The following is an 8,775-nucleotide window of genomic DNA, read 5'->3' as shown; positions in this document are numbered from 1 at the left end:
ATGATACAGAGAAGACAAAAGCAGTAGTTGATGAAATGGACAACACATGTTTTTTATAACTTTTTCCACCTAATTTTTCAGACGTGAGATAAAAATCTCATATTGAATATTAATGCTGGAAAGACTATTTCTTTTACTAAAAATGAGCATGCTTATTTCATCGGATGTGTGCTGTCAGCCAGCCTTCTTCTTTCTCAATTGTGCTGTTATTCACAGTCCCCCTTCTGAAGGTTTTAGTCCTATTTGGAATTTCTTTTAAACCAATCAGGAGGTTGGAAACATTTCACTGAACAGTACCTTAGGGTTTTTTTCAGTGTTTAAAAACAAACAAGCTTCTAATTTTGTAGTAGCCTTGGCAGCCGTGGAGACAACTTAAACGCCTCCCTCAGCAGCTTTTTGCAGTGATTGAGGGTAGGTAGTAAATCCTGGAGGCAATCTGGGAGCGGAGGGAAGCAGGAAAGGAGGGAGGCAGGCAGGGAAACGTACTCAGCGCGGCGTTGGTGGTATAGTGGTGAGCATAGCTGCCTTCCAAGCAGTTGACCCGGGTTCGATTCCCGGCCAACGCAGCTGCCTTTTGACGCCGCTCCCAGCGAGGTGTAGGAGGCGCTGCCATCCATCCATCCATCCACACATCCCATCCATAGCTCCCCAGGGATGAGAGCCCCGGGAGAAGCGGGACCCTGGGCAGGGTAACAGAGACGGGCGGAGTCCAGCAGCACCCACAGGCTGGTCCAGCGGGCCGGCAGGGCAGAGCTTGGGGGTCCCGGAGGATCCCACACCGCACAAGAGCCGGCAAAGGTGTCTGCCCGAGCGAGAGCAGAGGTCAACCGTGGCTTCATCGCACCCGGAATTGTCTGAAGGTAAAGAAAGGGAAGAGTCCTCTGTGCGGTGAGAGCACCTCTGGAGCAGCGCCCAGGTGTGTCCTCAGTGCTGCAGAACAATGAAAAGCCTGCAAGGATGGTTGGAGACTGTCCGCTCTCCTTTCTTTTCAGCAGAAATGCCAAAGAAGGGGATCTTATTAATCCGAGAGGATACCCGAAGGCAGGGTGCAAACAGAATGGAGCCAGGGTGTGCACTGCGGTGCCCAGGCGCAGGACAGAAAGGAAAGGGGAAAAAAAAACCCACATGGAAGGTGCCCTCTGAACAGCAGGAAACACTTTTTTATTATGAGGGTGACTGAGTGCTGGTACAGGTTGCCCAGAGAGAAGTTTGTGAAGTCTCCATCCTTAGAGATTTTCAAAGATTGTCTGGACATGGTCCTGGAGAACTAAGTGTTCCTGTTTCAGCATCAGGGCGGAGCAGATGGCATCCAGAGGTTCCTCACAACCTCAGCCATTCTGTCGCTCTGTGCACCATGCCAAGCAGTCCAACCAAGGCAAGAACTGAGGGCAGATGTATGTATGGTATACAAGATGTGAGTGATTTCTCTTGGAGTGGGAGCAGCACCAGGAGGTGGGCTGAGGCAAGGCAGCCAAGGGAAGGTGTATTATTCCAGCAGAGCTAGAGCAGTGCATATTTACAAGTGCACACACACTGTGATTCACTACAGAGACAGGTGCCTTCAGATGATACATCAGAGTCTAGAGTTAGGCACCTCCCAGCAAGACTCCCTGTCTGAGTGCCCGGGCAGGTCTGAGAGGGCCAACCAGTTTTGGTGATGCAATTAATCACTGTCAATCCCATGGCTGAGAATCTTGTTATGCTTGAAACCTGACTCTTGACAACTCTTTTAGAGAAAATGTTCTTTCCCAAAGCAATTTTGAAATAATTTATAGTATGTTTCCAAAATCTGTTTATATGACAATTGCAGGCAGGACCTACTCACATGATAGGCTGCAGTGAATGCAAGAAAATGCAATTATAATGAATGTTCACTTCTTTTGTTTCAGCCTCTCTCCTTTTTTTTTCTTCCTCAAGCAGGAGAAAATGCACTCATAGGTTTATAGAAATCAAAAGATGGAAAGGGCTAAAAGAGCTGAGCCCTTTGACAAGTTCTAGCCATTTGCACTTGACAGCTAAGAATGTGTAATGACTAGAGTTCTCAATATGAGTGGAGAATGGGAGATACAGACTGTGAAAATGTAGTTAAAATAGACCAGACAGATTGATATCAAAAGGTTGATATTTGGAAGAGGATGAAATCCTCTGTCTTTCTCAAAGAGAAGAGGTTCTGGAAGCAGTGGGTGGGTGCAACTCCAGCAGGAGACAAAGGACTGAAATTTAAACCAGAGGGGTTTTACCTGCCCAGATTCTCATTGTAACTTTTTTGTTACTAAACTACTAAACCTAAGCCAATGGGTCAAAATTATTAGTTGCCCTACTTGAATCATATTTAACTTCTACAGGGGGGAAAAATTACTTGTTCATATAAGCCTGGATCCAACTAAAGGGAAAATCCTCACATGAAAGCCTACAAAATGCTCCAAAAAGAGCTGTTAAACCACCAGAGTAGCACAAGGGATGCTCCACTTCAGGGCAAAGCCAGTGGCTGCATGGAGCCAGAGAGGCATCACACTCTGTAGTACATGGGTTACACACTCCTATCAATGTCAGGCTTTAGACTGAGCTCTTGGGGGACAGGTGAAAAAGGAGACAACTGCAATATGAAACTGCAAGAGGGATTTGGACTCAGTGTCCTACCTGCCCACAAATCATAAGTCAATATTCTATATGTACTTGTTCTTGTAACAGTTCTTATAAATATGACTCTGCTTGCCAGATATGTTTCTTATATCCATGGTTTTCTGTAGTAAATGGAAATACAAAACTTGGTATTTTCTCATGGCTTAAAGGCAGTAACTTTGCTGAAAACCTGTAAGCTATGAGATGCTTCTGAATTTTTTAATTTTTACTGCACAAGAAGACAATGATATGTTTTGTTGTTAGGCTCTGTTTTGACACTTCAGTTGCAATTGTGCAAAGTCTTGAGATGTCCTTGTAGAGTGCACAGTGATAGCATTCTGTGCTAGCAATAATCAATTAATGGGTCTCACAGCTGATTAGCAATGAGTTGTAATGCAGCTTTTTAGTCAGCTCCCAAGAAAGGTACATTGCCATTTGGAAACAGGGTGAAAACCACATTCAAATACAACTTCACTCATAGAATTGTATCTTAGAACCAGAGTATCACAGAATGGCCTGGCTTGGAAGGGACCTTTAAAGATCATCTGGTTCCACCTTCCTGTCATGGATGGAATCCTCCTTCAGCAGATTGCTCCAAGTCCCATCCAACCTGGCCTTGAACACCTCCAGGGATGCAGCAACCATTACTTCTCTGGGCAACCTGTTCCATTGCCTCACCACCCTCACAATAAAGATTTTTTTTTTTCTACTATCTAATCCACACCTACTCTCAGTTTGAAACCATTCCCCCTTGCCATGTCATTGTATGCCCTTGTAAATATCCCTCTCTGTCTTTCTTGTAGTCTTTGATTTATTCTTTGTTCTGAGTACAGGGAAAGAATTTAACTATTACTATTATGGATGGCTTAAAAAGAGAAAGGAGAACTTTCCAGTAGCATCTGCTTCCTGTCCACTTACTCATTACAGGAACACAATATCTAAATATCAATATTAAATTCTCTACAAAATTTGCAGCACTCATTAAAAAAAAAAAGAAAAGAAACAAAAGGAAGGAAGGAAGGAAGGAAGGAAGGAAGGAAGGAAGGAAGGAAGGAAGGAAGGAAGGAAGGAAGGAAGGAAGGAAGGAAGGAAGGAAGGAAGGAAGGAAGGAAGGAAGGAAGGAAGGAAGGAAGGAAGGAAGGAAGGAAGGAAGGAATATATACACCCACATGCCTTTCTGACTGCATGATTTGGCTAACATAACCATAGCATTCTTCTGAAAAATGGATAATAACTCAGTAGATTTTTTCCCTTTTTTTTTTCTTCATCTCCTCAAAATATACTCAGGTAGTTTTTATGCTGTAGCATATTTTTGGGCTATCCAGAAAGAAAAATATACTTCCAAGAATCTTATGAAAATTCCATTAACACACATCTTGGCCTGAGACTTCTTTGAACATCAAAGTAAGCTACAAGTTAATTCACTTGCATCCAGCTGCATTTTGTGGTATGCTCATCATACTGAAGAGGCCCTTTTCTATTTCCATCTTTCACTGCTTATGTCAAACAGTTTACAGAGAGGCAATATAAATTCAGACAGAGTGCTAGGAATGCCATCAATGAGTTTGGGAGTTTACATTGTGTTTGTGTGAGGTCACTGCCTGTTGTCTTCAATGATCAATGGCCTAGAGAATGCTTTTAAAGCCAGGGGCTACCCTCAGTGTCTTTAGTTACTCCATGTTAGGTTATGTTTTATTAGAAGGGTCCAGGCAATTCTTCTCTTGCATTTTAAAAATGGATTTGTGGCTATTCAGTGTTTTTTTTGTGGCATTTCCCTGTACTCATGACAAGAAATCAGGTGACCAGTAAAATAAATTATATTTAACCTAGCAGTGACAGATGTAGCAGAGGTGAAAAGGCTGTATCTATTAATAAACAAAGTTTGAAAGCCTTTTAGCACCATTTTTCACAGCATGCTTATCTGACCTTTTGCACAAGATGACTTTCACAGGCTTATTACATTGAGAGGGAAAAACACCCAACTATTTTTGGTTGGTTTTTTTTGTTTGGTTGGTTGGTTTTGTTTTGTTTTTTGTGGGTTTTTTTGTATTTTTTATAACAAAAAATTTAAATTAATCATACAAAAATTTTAAATTGTCTTCCTGAATGAATGAATGAAGTAATGGTGGTTCTGGAGATAGGATTTCACTTGGATGAAAAAATATGGTAGGTTTATTTTGGTCCCAGTGGGTGCTGACATTTTAACCCACTTATCTCTGATTTATTCAATCCTTGACAGTCCCAAAAAAAAGTGATGCATTTTGCCTGAAGGCTCTGTAGGTGAAGCAAGTTGACATATGCTTTTTTTTTCTGTTAAGGGGGTAATCTCCTCTGCAGTCCAGTGGGTGAAGCAGGGGGAAGTGGAAAAGGAAAATGTTCATGATGATAATTTTATTTTTTTTAATTCCTTGTGTTTATTGTACAAAGTAACCCTTAGAATTTACTTCATATAAATGCGACCTTTAAAGGTCAATGTCTGCATGATCAATAGTAATCCACAGGTTGTTAAAAATAAAATTTGTAGCATGGTAAAGCTGAATATAATCTGGGATATTTCGGAATAAGACTCCTGCCCTTTTAGTTATATAATAGTTCATTTTTGACTGGAAATAAGTTGAGGTTTTTTTTTAAAAAAAGTGAAATAAACTTAATCAGATTTCTGCTGTTTCCTTGTCTCATTTTAGTTTAGGGGTGAAAAATAAGTTAAAATTCTGACTTTTTTTCATTTATTCCCATTTTTCTTGTAGACATTTATTATATAGAAATGGTAATTGGAGAATAAGGCCATCTAGAAGAAAGAAACATTAATTAATGTTTTATTATAAATAAGTTACCTTAAGGATTGTCATTTTCATAGTCATGCAAAGATAAATAGTGGTTTAGAATGACCTAATGGGTGACCAACTGCCTGACAGATACAATAAGTAGCACAAATAATGCAGAAATCCTGACTAAGTTTCCACTTCATACTTCTGTCTCTGCATTTGTGTACTTCTTTTTCATCTGGAGCTGTCAAACTACCTCAGAACTATTAAAGTTAAATGGCATAATCCATTTTCCAACAGCACAAGGACAAAATTGATGTTGATGCACCCCATTAATTTAGATGCCTAGGGCCTTATCCAAGTCTCCTTCAAGTCAAACAACACACAGCCACTGACTATTGGAAATTGGCTGACACCAGTAGCTGCAAGCAAAACCAAAACAGGAAATTCTGTTCTCTCTGTTCTGCATGCTCAGCAAACCCCTAATATGGATCCCCCACTTAAGAGACACTTCCACATATTATTCAATTAACCATTATTTTTCATTCCATCCCAGAAAGTAATGTTCCATCCCAAATTAGTAATATTGATAAATAGACTTACATGTCTAGATGGTTTTCCAGAGAATTAAATACCTCTTCTGCTATTCTATCTACATTTCTATCTGATGTAGATAGAACTGTAACAGTTCAAGTATAATAACAAGCCTAGTGCTCTTTCCAGACTGAGTCTTCAAACATCTAAGAAAATGAAACATGCAATCAGGATTTATGTGACCTGGATGATCATTTTTTTAGATTAAAACAACCTGACCAAAACCCACAGTGTGCTTAATTAGTTCATATTTCCAGCCACACCACTGCTTTGTAACACATATTTCTCTGACACTTCAGACTGTCCCAAAGCAAACATCACATTAATCCTTAGATCCTTTGCTCATTCTCTTATCTGTCCATCGAAACCAAGACCTTTCTGTGCTCACACAAGAAGACTAGGAACATAAATAATGCTATTGTCAAATCATTCTCATTTTCTTTGAGAATTCTTGAGAATTCTAGAAAACCTTGAAGACAGTGACCCTCAGCTAACATTGAGAAGGCAGCATTGGGAAGCTGCCATGAAGAGCAGCATTTTCTGTCATCAGTGATTTCTTACTTCCAGAATCTGAACTTTGGGTGTACAACACCATATTTAAAAGAAGTTTCTACAGTTTCCTCATATTAATAAATAATTTCATATAATTACAGTTTCACTTTAGAACAAACTGTTGATGACTAAAACTTGTACTATAGATATTAATAAGTACTGATTTCTCTTTGGAAATTCATCAATAGAAAATGAAAAAGCAGCTCTCTTAAAGAAATTAGGTGCTTCTACAGCTCCTATTACCATAAAGTTGGAGGAATTTAAAGTCTTTAGTGTCTTCTGTGAAGTAGTGGAGAACTGTCCTTCCCAATTTTGCAGATGGGTGAATAAAGGCAATGTAGCTACATTTTGTGTCTCTGAGGCATAAAAGAAGCCAACCAACTGCCTCAGGAAAATCTGTGACAGAACAGCTACTTGAATCCAGGTTTTCTAATGGTCTGACCAGTGGGCTGTTCTTCCCATGCTGCAGTTGGAAAAGTTATTTTAAAACTGCAAATATACCTTTTGGTGCCTCAGAATAGTTTCCTCTCAGCAGCTTCTACCAGCAGCTTGTATTCTGGTGCCTCTCTCCATTATCTTAATTTCTCCCTGTGGCTTTGTAGACAACTCCCTCCGCTGCTTTCATTCTACCCATTCTACTTGGAATCTGGCCCTGTGCTCCCCAGACTGCTTTTCAGTGCTGGGAAGAGGAAAGGACAGATCATTAGTGCTCAATGGTTTTCTCAGCAGGTAATCCTAGCCAGATAAATTAGTCCATATTTAAAGCCCTAGGTCAGAGGGTTTTACTTTGTGGACAGTGGGAGGGTCTGAGTTTCTGTGCAGTGAGGACAAACCCTTAGAGAATGCTTCAGCACAGGCAGTGCTTTTGCTGGCAATTAGAGCCAATTTGGTGTAAAATTATAGGTCTCGTGTCTTTGAACGAGTATGCTGAAACAGTTATCTCTCAACAATTTTGTGGTACAGACATACAATCACAACAAAGCCCTGTGAATCCATGAGAGATTTTCATGGGGAATCAGGGTTAGAAACATCCAGCCCCTGGCACTCTAATTAGGCACAGTTTGTTTTGCTGACTGCAGCCTTTAAACCTCCAGTTGCCCTTCATATATGGTAGAACAAGGAAACCATTAAGGTCGCAGCGCTTCTGTGATGTGTGACCCTGGTGAGATTCTGGTGGTTTCATACCAGAGAGGATTGTCCTGCCTGCATGGGCCTGGTTATTTGGGTGTCACCACAGTGTCCCACTGTGCTGCTGGAGTGGGACTGAGGTGACAGGATGAAAAGGGGAGATCTTCCTTTGTCCTCCTTCCCATCCTCTGTGGTGTGAGGCCTTGATCCCACTCCTGTCCTTCTGAAGCCCTTACTCATGACATACAATGTTAAAAATCACCTGGGAGTCTCTATGGCACAGCTTGATCAAAGAAGGGTTAAAAGAACGTAGCAGCATGGCATTAGGCAAGAAAAATCTGTCCAAAAAATCTGGATAAACACCTAGGTCAATTAGACCTCACTAAGCTTTGTCCTGCCAAAGCTGACTGGCTGCAGTTTTTTGGTTGGTTAATTCAAAATCATATCACGTGTGGATACACTGTACTGCTTTTACAGGAGGGTAACCTTAGCCAAAGTTTAACTCAAGTGTTATGTGTTGTGAATCTCTCCAGATAAACTCAGTCTGACCACCAATATGGAGCAACTTTTCATTCAGAGACTTTTATTTTACATTCTGTATTATGTTTGCTTAATATAGATTACCAGATATTCCAGAGAGAATCAGCTGCCATCACTGTTTAGGTTTTTCTCTGCAGAAATCAAATTAAATAACATATCTAAATCCTTAAAGCAAAGTGGCAGTGTCTGTTCGGGCTCCATTTTCACTTGCACAGCATTTTTTTTTCAGGAGAAGAAACCTCTTCATGCTTTCTCAGGAATTCACTAAAGATTAGTTTAGATTCACTAACAAGGGAGCCTGGTGGAAACTCCATAATGTTCCAATTTTCCAGTTCTTCACCACAGATGTATTTTCTACCTATGGCAATTACATGCATCAGGATGGATCACAAAATGGTATTCACTAAATTTAATTTACAGTCTCTTGTATGGTTCCAAGTTAACTTTTGATTTTGATGGAAAAAGACATAGCCTTAAAACCATCAAACTCTCTTAATAAAAGGCCAACTACTCTTTTTAAAAACAAATTTATCTTCTCACTCTGAAATATGAATTGAATCTGTGCAGTCAGCAA

The 8,775-nt window shown here is 40.3% G+C and overlaps 1 non-coding gene across 1 annotated transcript; it reads left to right on the top strand.

The window, feature by feature from the left end:
* Positions 1-494: 494 nt before the first annotated feature.
* TRNAG-UCC lies at positions 495-566 on the top strand. The gene has a single exon. It is a non-coding gene; the product is annotated as a tRNA-Gly (tRNA).
* The last annotated feature ends 8,209 nt before the right edge of the window (positions 567-8,775 follow it).

This window comes from Catharus ustulatus, chromosome 1, assembly GCF_009819885.2.
Source record: "Catharus ustulatus isolate bCatUst1 chromosome 1, bCatUst1.pri.v2, whole genome shotgun sequence".
NCBI lineage: Eukaryota > Metazoa > Chordata > Aves > Passeriformes > Turdidae > Catharus > Catharus ustulatus.
The sequence above is the reverse complement of the archived record's forward strand: the minus strand, read 5'-3'. Positions and strand labels throughout refer to the sequence as shown.